The 12,727-nt window shown below is 43.0% G+C and overlaps 1 protein-coding gene across 3 annotated transcripts in view; it reads left to right on the forward strand.

Annotated features, from left to right (window-relative positions):
- MCTP2 (multiple C2 and transmembrane domain containing 2) overlaps positions 1 to 12,727 on the forward strand; it is a 137,111-nt gene that overhangs the window by 147 nt on the left and 124,237 nt on the right. Inside the window, exon 1 of one of the 3 annotated variants that reach the window (XM_069984966.1) lies at positions 2 to 75. The exons of the other annotated variants lie outside the window; for them this stretch is intronic. The gene's annotated coding sequence lies outside the window, so the exon portion shown is untranslated. Of the gene's footprint in view, position 1; positions 76 to 12,727 lie in introns of those variants that run through there. 3 annotated transcript variants of the gene reach the window in all.

Below are 12,727 nucleotides of genomic sequence, written 5' to 3' on the forward strand. Positions count from 1 at the left end.
TGAGGGGGCAGCGGGAGGAGAAGAGGAGGAGAAGAGGGGGCGCATGGTGGTGGAGGGCTCCGTGCACACTACAAGGTGCGGGATGTACACAGCACTGTGCGGCTCTGTGTGTGTGAGGAGATGGTGTCAGGAAACTTTCTGTGCTTCATGCTCCTCTGTATTAGAGATGTGTATACATGTATAATCTTTGTATCTATGATAAAGTATAAAGGGCATGCATTCCCCTATGAGTGTTTTGTGTATATATACCTAGTTACTGTGTGTGTACATGTAATCTATATACTCTGTATATACTTAGTGTAAATATTATGTGTATCTGCACATAATATTATATATACTGTGTATATGACTGCTGCTTTAGCTAGTCCCATGTGTGTGATCTGTTATATGAAGTTATAAACACAGTGGAGCAAAAAGTCACTTGTGAAATGGTGATATGTCACTTGTATGGAGGCGACCGCAGGATGACATGTTCAGGGAGAAGCTGTCAGTACTGTGCATGCACCAGGCTGCTGTTACAGTGCACCTGCGCAGGATTTTAGAATCTCATTTGAAAACTGTCATAGAAACCAGTGGAGATGTTTACAAGTGGAACAGGATCGTTTCTATGCAGTGAAGGGGCTGAAAGTTGCTGGGCTTTTGCGGCCTAGAGGAACCATGTTGGGATTTTGGAGCTCATTTGCATATGACTTAAAAGCAAGATAATTTTAGTGCTGGAGAGATAAATTTTCTTAAGAAAGGTATTTGCATTGTCAGGGTAGGAAGCCCTATTGTACTATGTCCTTAGTTTACAATCTAAAATCCTGCTGAAAGATCTGCTTTGATACCCCCCTGCTGTGATCATGTCAGTTTAATATGGTTTGAATTCACCCCTTTACCAAGAGACTTCCCAGCATGTTGGCTAGCATCCTTGTGTGGTATTGACCATATATACCTGTGGTGATATTACCACTGTGGGCATGTAGTGTCGCTGTAGATTTGTAACAGGTGGAAAGCTGCAGGTTGGGGACCGCTGCTATATACCGACTATGGGTTGAGTATATTGCACTGCCTATGGTGAGCTTTTTTTTTGTCACTTGCGCTGTTATTGTTAATGGACACAATGGCTGGTAAGTTGTGATGTGTGCACCAATAGTCACTCTAGAAATATTATTAGTTTAGATCCCCATAACTACCTGATGACAAACAGGCTTTGCCTCTGTCCATGTTTTTATGTACATGAAGATGTCTGTTTGTGACACATGGAGAAGACATGCTGCTTGGAAGGACAGCTCGTGCTCCTTGTATACCACATTGCTGTCTGTTCAGAGTGTCTATTATGTGTGTCACAAGGGATGGGGCATACTTAATCTTCTCTTCCTCCTGGAAAACCCAGGGTATTAGGATAATATGATAAATCTATAGTCATGATCTGCTGTAGTTGTCAGCATTGCTACTGCCTGTCATACCTGTATAGTTGCTGAAGAACATATCTAACATATCAGCTTTTCAGTGAATATATACTCTGGAATGGTTCTGTTTTAGCATGTGTATGTACAGGTTGTGTGTGTGTGTATAATATAATACATACATATATGTAAAATATATGATTTAGCATATCCAAATAGCCCTCCATATCTTGCTTACGTTACAGATTTTATGGTGCCTTAGGTAGTCCAAAACGGGACTCTCAGTAGCATTATGCTGTATATACTATTGTATATACAACTAGCAGAGTATTTATTAATGGACAAATCTGGGGAACTCTAAAAATCCTGGACGGCAGGGGGAACATAATGAAGAATTAATACTGTGCCCCCCAGCACCGTGTCGTCCCTTGTGCACCCCCGCCAGCATCCTGCAGCTCCTATTCCTGCAACATCACATCCCGGATGAGAAATGCCCACTCAGCAAGTCAGTCATTGGGCAAGGACATTGCTGCAGTCACTGACTGGCTGAGCAGTTATTTCTCGGCAGGACTTGACGATGCAGGAAACTGGGAGAGACTGGAGCTTGGTGGCGGTCAGTGAGCTGGTGCTTGTGTGCTGTGGGGGCAAGGGGATGGGTAAGTATAGCTCCTTTATTTTTCCCACCCACCCGTTGCCAGCTCTGGGTTTTTAGAATTTAGCCTGACAGGGTTTTATATTAATTTTTGGTGTATTGCTTATAGTTTAAGCCTATTCCAAACACCTTGCATAACCAAGCTAGCTCATTTCAATGGTAGATTTATTTTAGGAAAAACAGGGTATATATCATCCTGGTCCAACTATGTGTTCTATAACCCAAATTAACAGCCTTATGTGCTTAAAGGGAAACTCCAGGTAGAGGTTAAAAAAAATGAAACTTCTGCAGAAGCATAAAGCATTACTTACCTATCTATTACATTTTTGAAACTACCAAAAATCCGTTTGTTTTGAGGGGTTTTGTTCTGTTTTGTGTTTCTGCACTTCCTGGTTTATCAGTTGTACACAGTACTACAGGTTCCAGAATGCAATGCTGTTCATCACAGTCCTCCACCCTGCCTGTTTCCCACCCAAAGCTTTCGCAGAACACCTAGGCTGTGTTCACACATTGCAGTTTCATTGTGTAACTGAATTATTTGGAGTACTTTATCATTTCACTGTTGTCCCACCCACACAGCTTGCTGTATTCTCTACCTGTAACACCACACAGCACGCTGTATTCTCTACCTGTAACACCACACAGCCGCTGTATTCTCTACCTGTAACACCACACAGCACACTGTATTCTCTACCTGTAACTTCACACAGCACGCTGTATTCTCTACCTGTAACACCACACAGCACGCTGTATTCTCTACCTGTAACACCACACAGCCCACTGTATTCTCTACCGGTAACACCACACAGCACACTGTATTCTCTACCTGTAACACCACACAGCACGCTGTATTCTCTACCTGTAACACCACACAGCACGCTGTATTCTCTACCTGTAACACCAGACAGCCGCTGTGTTCTCTACCTGTAACACCACACAGCACGCTGTATTCTCTACCTGTAACACTACACAGCACGCTGTATTCTCTACCTGTAACTTCACACAGCACGCTGTATTCTCTACCTGTAACTTCACACAGCACGCTGTATTCTCTACCTGTAACTTCACACAGCACGCTGTATTCTCTACCTGTAACACCACACAGCACGCTGTATTCTCTACCTGTAACACCACACAGCACGCTGTATTCTCTACCTGTAAGGCTGATATTGGAATATAGTAAAGAACTTTTTGAATTTTTTTTTTCTTCTCATTTCCACGCACATACTTTGATCAAGCATCTGTTATTGTTGAAGTTGAGCCCCACAATAAGGCTCTGATCCTCTCTGCCGTTTAGCATCATTTACTTGTGTTACTGTATCATTTTTGTGAATACGCTGCAGTACTGCAATGACACTCCAACATTTGTGAACACAGCCCTAACTTCACGGCACACTTCTGCACAATTAGGGAAATCGGTGCAACACCTGCTTCTGGCCAATCAGAGTTGGTGGATCACTCAGGGGATTGGGGGATCCAGCCAAGCCTCCTGGGACATCACGCCCTGCCCCCTGTCTGCATCATCAGCCTGATCTCAGCAAACACACAATGTGAGACAGAGGCATGGAAGATTTGTCTCCTAATGGGGATAGGAGAAGGAGCAGGAGACAATGTGGATTGACACAGAGGCCATTTTTTTTTTCACTTCCTGGATTTCTATCAGCTACCAGTGTTGCAGAACCATACAGATACAGTAATACATTTTATACACACTTTTAATGTACTTTTAATAGAAAACAAGTTTTTCTTATCCGGAGTTCCCCTTTAAAGTGGTACTGCAGTGTTTTTGAGTGAAATAACCCAGTACTGCAGCAGTACTACAATTCAAGTAGTTTAGGTCATTAGTTACACTGTACAGTTGTGACATTCTCATGATACAGCTGCAAGAATGTGTAAAAATAACCAGAGGCTGTATATCTAGGCCAGGAGAATCAAGAAAATCTTGACGACATAGGGCCATGCATCTCGTTGGTATGGTCAGATCTTGAAAAAATTTTTTTGCATGTGTTAGTGGTTGTTTATCAGGCTGCAGTCTTCATGTTTTCATTTACTTTTAGGCTATGTGCACACAATGTCAAAAATAGAAAAAAAAAGCAGCCAAATTTCATATTTAAAAAAATGTCAATTTTTTTGCCGCCATTTAACCGACTGCAATAGCAATGCATTGAAATCAATGGAAAGATGGAAGTCCAATGCACACAATGTTTTGAATAATGGACGTTTTTACCACAGACGTAAAAATAATTAATATGATCATTATTTTTGGACGTCTTTCGCAAACAACGGACAATTTTTATTAGTTGTTCACAGTTTTTCTTCTCATCGTTTTTTTTCCATTTATTTTCTATTAAATTTGATGGACTTTTTAATTAAGCCGCACCCAAAGGCCAATTAGTAAACCCAAAGTAAAATAATGTACAAACAGCCGTCATTGCAGGGGGAGGCCAGGCTGCTAAGTGACGTCCGTTATTTTAGACTCAAAATGACGACGTAATTTTAAACGGAGCTTAAAAAAATGTTGTGTGAACATAGCCTTAGGGTGCCTTCACACCTACCGGATCCACAGCGGGTCTCACTTCTGCGGATTCAAAGTGAGAACCGCTGCGGATCCGGTATCAATTCACACATTACCTGCTCGGCAGCGCGGCTGAAGTGAGGCTCCCGGCTCTGGTCCCGCTCAGCTGATCTGAGCGGGACCGGAGCCGGCAGCCTCACTGCAGCCGCGCCGCCGAGCAGTTACTGTATGCTCTCGGCGTCGGGCTGGGGGTGGGCTGATGGGGGGATGTGGCCGAAATGGGGGGGATACGGAGATCGTTTGGGCTGCCCATTGAAGTCCGCCTCTAGTAGATGGGAATCAATCGCTGTACATATTCACCTCCGGCCATCTAAAATGACCTGTGTCACAGGTTATTGCTGCAAATGTGTGCGGTTGAGACATACACATCTTCTCTGGCATGATTACAGAACATGGCATTTCTGGAGTGAAGTCAAGTTCTCCTGAATTGCTGCAGGGAGTTGCTGATCCTATCTGAATGTTGGTGTGGTGAGATAGACCAAGCCTAAAAGGCGAGGAGCACCCACTGAATATACCTTAGAGCACTGCTTAACAAAACATTATGGATGATTCCCCTGAGACTGCTGAAGTGAGGGTGTAAAAGTATTTACTGTAAAGACACAGATTAGTCTGTACCCTAATATTGTGCGGCTTACCTTCCGACCTCATGGGCCTCCCAGCCTCCGCTTGCCTGACTGCCTCTACCAAAGGTTGTTGGGAAGCTGAAAACTGCCACATACACAGTATTACTTTGTGTAACTCCCATTGACTTTAATAGAAGCCGTGCATATAGCATTAACAGTGTAGCTTACAGTGCTATTTTCTTTTTAACCTCTATTTGAGTTAAGGGAACTATGAAAAATATCTCATTGATCAGTGCTTACTTTCCCCTTAATCCCTGCTCACTACCTTTGCTATTTTACTTACACACACACACACACACACACAAATGCACACCACCTCTGCACAAAACGTGATCTTTCGGCATGTTGAAAAGCCACGATCAGCCAACATCGTGCACATTGGCTGATCGTGGTCTTTCAGCACGTACTATTAAACTGAGCGATTATCAGCCAAGTAAGGTCGATAATCGTTTAGTGTAATACGGCCTTTAGCCATTCAGTGTAGTAGTCAAATGGAGCAGTTTACTGTAGTAATTCTCACGCATGGATAAACATTGAGTCATTATGAAAGTTGTTAAGCAAGATCTCTGATAAGTCACTTGTGATTAGCAGCTGAATCTGAAGAAATAATCTGTGTATTTACATGCTATTCAAAGCGACTAAATTTCCTTCATTTCTATTGTAACCAGTCTCCTCTGACTGCAATTTATTTTAAGAAATTTTACATCTTATGAAGTGATGGCATATCTCTTTGATGGGTGGGGGTCCAACCAATCCTCTCCCCGTCCTCACTATACACAGGAAGGTTCAGCACGGCCGAGCGATCTTGTGTTCTCTACGAGGAGGGATAAGCTGCAGCCAGAGACTTCTTGGAGACCTTATGTCTCGGAGAACACAGGGATCGGGCAGTGGTTTTTCAATCACAATGGCCCTATTTCTACTGACATCAACTAATGGCGGACAGTCGAGACTTTTTAAATGGAAGAGGCCACAGCATTGTTTTTTTTTCTTCTTTCTTTTCCTGCATACCAGGCTTAAAGTAAATGGATCTATCTGCAGTTCCCTGCACAGCTAGGTGGTCAGGACTGCTGCTATGCAGAGGTAAATAAGTAAGGGTTGCAAGGCTGAATCAGCACTATAACACCTTCTTTCTGAAGGCTAGTAATATGCCATTACTTTAGAGACAGGCGTACCCCTTTAAGTTTGAAGGGGTTATTCAGCAAAAATCTTTTTCTTTCAAATCAACTGGTGTCAGAAAGTTATATAGGTTTGTAATTTACTTCTATTTAAAAATCTAAAGCTGGGGTCTCCAAACTGCGGCCCTCCAGCTTTTGCAAAACTAAATTTCCTATCATGCCTGGACAGCCAAATCCAAAGCTTTTGATGTCCAGGCATGATGGGAGTTGTGGTTTTGCAACAGCTAGAGGGCTGCAGTTTGGGGACCCATGATCTAAAGTCTTCCCATACTTATCAGCTGCTGTATGTCCCGCAGGAAATGTTTTACTTTCAGTTTGACACAGTGCTCTCTGCTGCAATCTCTGTCCAAGACAGGTACTGTCCAGAGCAGGAGTATATTCCCATAGAAATCTCCTGCTCTGGACAGTTCCTGTTTCAAACAGGTGTGGCAGTAGAGAGCACTGTGTCAAACTGAAAAGAAAACATTTCCTGCAGTACATACAGCAGCTGATAAGTATGGGAAGACTTAAGATTTTAAAATAGAAGTAAATTACAAATCTATATAACTTTCTGAAACCAGTTGATTTGAAAGAAAAAAACTTTTCACTGGATAACCCCTTTTGAATACTTTTTTTTTGCGTTCAGCATATTTCCTTTCTAGCATATGTAATTCTAGTTAAACTGAAGAGGATACTCTGATGGGAATCCTCACATCCACCTGGCAGATGATAAATATTTAATGTTTTGTATAAAGAGGGATATCCCTGTTTCTGTATTGCCCGGAGTGCTGCTGAGGATTTGCTGCCTGGTCTTTGGCTATGAGTCACTATGTTCTATAGTTAGCTTCTGTCCCACCTGCCCTATCCTCTCTATGGCATGAGTGAGGCCGCAGCATGTACTGTGCTCAACCCTGGGATTTGTGTCACAGCTGGCTTTACAGATCTGCAAGGCTGAGGCTCTTACAGCATATTGCTTTCCATCCCTGTCTTCCTCTTGGAAATGTGTGCAACGACTTAAGTAAATATAAAGCTATGTAATCGTGTAGACTCATTATTCTACTATATAAATATTTGATTGGGATTTCATTTTGTAAACCTCTTGAAGATGCCTTCGGTAAACACTTGTGAGGGTGTGCGTGGCGGCTGTTTGCGTCAAGAAAACGTGCTGACGTGGGTATGTACAGCACTAGGCTTGGTGCTAGCAACTGTAACATAAAATGTTTTTTTTCTTCCCATGTGTATTTTTATTTTTTTTAAATATATAACTTAGTAAAGGATGTAAACAGTACACTTGACACTAGGCCTCAGTTGTCACATTGCTAAAACGTGACATTTAAAAGTCTTATGTCAGTGTTCCTCAACCAGATGTTTTAAACCTTTTAAAGGAGAAGTCCGAAGAAAGTTTTTATTTAAGTATTGTATTGCCCCCAGGGCCGGACTGGGACTGAAAATCGTCCCTGGCATTTCTATGCACACAGGCCCACTTACTGTACGGGGGAAATTATATGATAAAATGTCACTGCAGCACAGACACTATATACCATATAATCTTGTTGGACATACTGGGAGCTACAATTCTCAGCAGTTCCTGAAGGTCTATAGCTGTCAGGGCATGCTGGGAGCTGTAGTTCACAATTGATGGTGTTAGGTATTACATAATTCTGGGGTTTTCATTTTACATTAATTTAAAAAATATATTTTGTTGGGAGAACTACAACTCCCATGAGTTCCTGAAGGTCTATAGCTGTCAGGGCATGCTGGGAGGTGTATTTCACAATATATGGGGTTGGGTGTTACGTTTGTTTAGGCATGTAAAATGAATACCCCAGAATATTTAACACCTAACCCCATAGATTGGAAACTACAACTCCCATCATGCCCTGACCGCTATAGACCTTCAGGAACTGCTGGGAGTTGTAGTTCTCCCAACAAAATAGATAATTTTGGGGTATCCATTTTACCTTAATAAAAACTATATGTTGGGAGAACTACAACTCCCAGCAGTTCCTGAAGGTATATAGCTGTCAGGGCATGCTGGGAGTTGTTGTTCCCAATCTATGGGGTTGGGTGTTAAATATTCTGGGGTATTCATTTTACATGAATAAAAAATGTAACAATCAACCCCATAGATTGTGAACTACAACTTCCAACATGCCCTGGCAGCTATAGACCTTCAGGTGTGTGTGGGACAGGGCTTGAAGATGCTGCTGGTGAAAGGAAGTAGAGACAGAACAGCTGACAGGAAGCGCCGGTAGCAGCATCCCTGGACTCCACACAGCTCTGCATAGCACCCGAGCATATGCAGAAATCAGTAATCGTTTCCCCCCAGACCTCCGATTCCAAATTCACCACCCCCTCTCCCCCTTCAACCCATGTGTACCCCTCAGACCTGCAACGCCAAGTCAGGAGGTGAGTGATGGCCCGGCGCTTCAGCTCTGAGGGGTACACATGGGTTGAAGGGGTGGTGAATTTGGAATCGGGGGTCTGGGGGGAATCTATTACTGAGCACCGCATTGCAGCCCCAGCATCCCGGGAACCAAGCAAGCAAAGCAGCCGGCGGCGGAGGGTGCTTTCCCGAGCTGTGTGGGTTCCCGGGGTGCTGCTACCGGTGCTCCCTGTCATCTGTGCAGCCTCTACTTCCTTTCCTGCTGGGGGAAGGTGAGAGATGGCGGACAGGAGAGAGTTTGGGAGTGGGGGGGGGCGTAGGGAGCGATGTTGCAGAGTGCATGGGGGCCGGGCGCTGCATTTACCGCTTGGCGGCCTCCTAGCTGCTCTAGAATCGGCCGTGACCAGTAGCTGTTCAGAGTTGGGGGGACGAAGTTGCTGGGCGGCCATCTAGGGGGTCGGGACCGGCCCAGAGTGGGTCGGCCCCTCTGGCATTGGCCAGACCTGCCCTATGGCCAGTCCGGGCCTGATTGCACCCCAAAAGGTATACAAATTACCAATATACACTTACTATGGGAAATGTTCATAAAGTGTTTTTTTTTTTTTTTTTTTTTCCTGCACTTACTACTGCATCAAGGCTTTACTTCCTGGATAATATGGTGATGTCACGACCCAACTCCCAGAGCTGTGCGGGCTGTGGCTGCTGGAGAGGATGATGGCAGAGGGATACTCAGGGACCCTCAGTGTCTCCCTGCCATCATCCTCTCCAGCAGTCACAGCCCGCACAGCTCTGGGAGTCGTGACATCACCATTTTATCCATGAAATGAAGCCTTCATGCAGTAGTAAGTGCTGTGAAAAAAGCACCTCAATTAGCATTTCCCGTAATAAGTGTATATTGGTAATTTGTATAACTTTTGGGGGGCAATACCATACTTTAATAAAAGCATGTTGGGGCTTGCTGATAGTTGTCATTTTCCCTCAGGATTTGGAACACTTTCTTATGGTATCCATTAAAAGTAAGCTGGCTGACTATGCTGCCAGCTTTGCTGTAGCTGACAGACGTCACCGTGTAACTGTTGCCTAAAAGTCTTTAGCACTGAAGTAGTAAACCATTGTCTTTGCCCCTCTGTTGCAATTTATAGCTAATCGGAGCCAGTTTACTTCAGTCTGGGTTTCTTGCATCAGTAGTCTCTCAGGCGGCACAGCTATAGCTCTCTATAACCTCCAGCAAGAGAGACACATGCACGGCCTCTTATTCTAAGGAAAACTACCAATGCTCCCTGTAGCAATGACACTAGTCAGAGCTCATCTTCTCATTTACTAACTTTCAGACACTACCAAGAAGTGTTATATTATTCAGGGTAATCCCCTCCACATTTTTCTTCCTCTTCAGGTACCCTTACGTGGATTATGTCTGCTGTAAGGTAACTCTCAAATCCCCCCCCCCCCCTCTCCAAATTTATGAAAACTCATTCATAACTCGCATTTTGAGAGGAGGAGAGAGGAGAAGACCACTGCCAGTTTCCTCAGGCACGGGGCTATTTTCCTTTAAAACAATAGGCAGATCAGGCAGTTGATTTAATATGCCTGATCCTTTCCTCCCCAACATCTGTCAGAATAGGCCTGCATACACACTAGATGTTCAGCCAGTTCTGCTGAGATCTATGGCTTTGGCTGACTTTTCACTAATTGGTATGGGGTCCTTTAAGTTTTTTATGAGATACAATAGTCTTATTAAATATGGGCCATTGTGTATTCTCATATGTGATGCTGAATGTTGAAAGTCTTTCTATTGAATGTGGAGACAATGTAAAGGAACAAGTGGAACTTTCCAACAATGAGGAAAACCGAGAGGTCCTTTATACAGACTAAAGTATTGAAATGCAAGGTAAAATATTCAGAACTAGAAAAAGGCAGCAAAATTTATGTTCTCTTGCAGTGGCCTTACATAACACGATAAATCGAGCGGCCTTTATATACATTGTTATTGGCCACATGTCTCTGGTTTAGACAGAGATGTGCGGCTGATAACTATGATTTTACAGGGCTGAGTATTGCATGAATGTGAGCTTCTAGGAACGCTACGATTGACCCATGTAGAAGAGGCTTTTCAGTGACTGCAATGAAAGGGTCTTAGGGTGCATTCACACATACAGGATCTGCAGCACATTTGATGGCCCAGATTAGATTTAAAGCAAATCTGCAACTTCATATCTGCAGATCCTGTATGTGTGAACGCACCCTAAGGCTGGGTTCACACTATGTATATTTGAGGCTGTATTTGTGAGGCTGTATAGCAACCAAAACCAGGAGTGGATTGAAAACACAGAAAGGCTCTGTTCACATAATGTTGTAATTGAGTGGATGGCCGCCATTTAATGGCAAATATTTGCTGTTATTTTAAAACAACGGCTGTGGTATTGAAATAATGGCCGTTATTTACTGTTATATGGCGGCCATCCACTCAATTTCAACATTGTGTGAACAGATCCTTTCTGTGTTTTCAATCCACTCCTGGTTTTGGTTGCTATGAGGACCTGACATGAGGACCAAATACAGCCTCAAATATACATAGTGTGAACCCAGCCTGAGGCTGGGTTCACACTAGACATATTTCAGTCAGTATTGTGGTCCTCATATTGCAACCAAAACCAGGAGGGGATTGAAAGATTCCTAGAAAAAGTAAATGGCTAAACTTTATAAATATACCATATGTACATTGTGTTTTATAAAGTACAGTAAAGCTGGAAACCACAACCTTTCTTTTTTCCATAGTCCGTGAGGTATTTTGAGGTATACAGGTATGTGCCACCTTTATATTCAATAGAGTCTTAATCTGGCACTCCTAATGTACCCCCATATTATTCAAGTTATGTATAGTGAAACCTTGGATTACAAGTAACTTGGTTTAAGAGCGTTTTGCGAAACAAGCTAACAAAAAAAAAAAAAATAATAAAAAGTTACTGCGTAGACGAGCAGAATATTTAATACAATCATCTTTGTGTCCCCATCCTGATACTGTAGTGGGTAGAACGCCCTCTCATTTTACCCCACGGTTACCTGATAAACTCTGCTGGTAATCGGACACCTTGCGTCTCTCCTCTGGTACCCATCTGCGTGACCACTGCTTCCCTCTGACCCCTTAATTAACCCCCTCACCGATAGCTGCTCCAGGCAGCCGGCATAAATGCCAGCAGGTACCAGCACCAGCAGGCTTACAGTCACCTGGGGAGGTGTGTGTGTGTGGAGAGTTAACTGATTAACCCATTCTTTACTGGTACAGTGTTCTTTATTGATACAGAACACTTTACCTAACTTATTTTGGGGTTGTGGAACTAATCGTTTGCCTTTCAATTATTTCTTATGAGAAAATTATCTTTTATATGTGAGTAATTTGAATTGCAAGCGCGGTCCCGCTGGAACGAATTGTGCTGGTAATCCAAGGTTTTACTGTACATTTAATTTTTTTTTTTTTGTGTTCATAGGAGGTAAGTTTTATCATTTGTAGGTTGACCATAGCAAAATATGGATTGACTACACCTTTTTTCTTTACAGTAAGCATAACCTTGGACTTCACTTTGTGGTGCGGAGTGCTTAGCTGGGTCAGCAGTAAAATACAGAGCCCATTGGGGAATAAGCTTTTGTTCGGCTGTACGTTGTAAAGTCTCTGTAATTGTGTACAGAGTAGTAAAGCAGGAAAAGGGATAAGAGACGATTAAGTAGCATAAATGTTCTTTGCCCAAATGATTTATCTGTTCAAGAGTCTCATCCCATAAGCCATGGGGAGTGTTGGGTAAAGATTTCATTTGTTTGATTTTGCCTTTTTCACTTCCGTTCCCCACTGTAGATCACCTATTATATTGTTCATTAAATAAAGCATGTACTCTGCATATAATCTTTCCTTGCAGGTCAGTTTTTCCATTGCCTACGTAGGGTAGAAACCTTGAAC

This window comes from Dendropsophus ebraccatus, chromosome 1 (genome assembly GCF_027789765.1).
Source record: "Dendropsophus ebraccatus isolate aDenEbr1 chromosome 1, aDenEbr1.pat, whole genome shotgun sequence".
NCBI classification, from domain to species: Eukaryota; Metazoa; Chordata; class Amphibia; order Anura; family Hylidae; genus Dendropsophus; species Dendropsophus ebraccatus.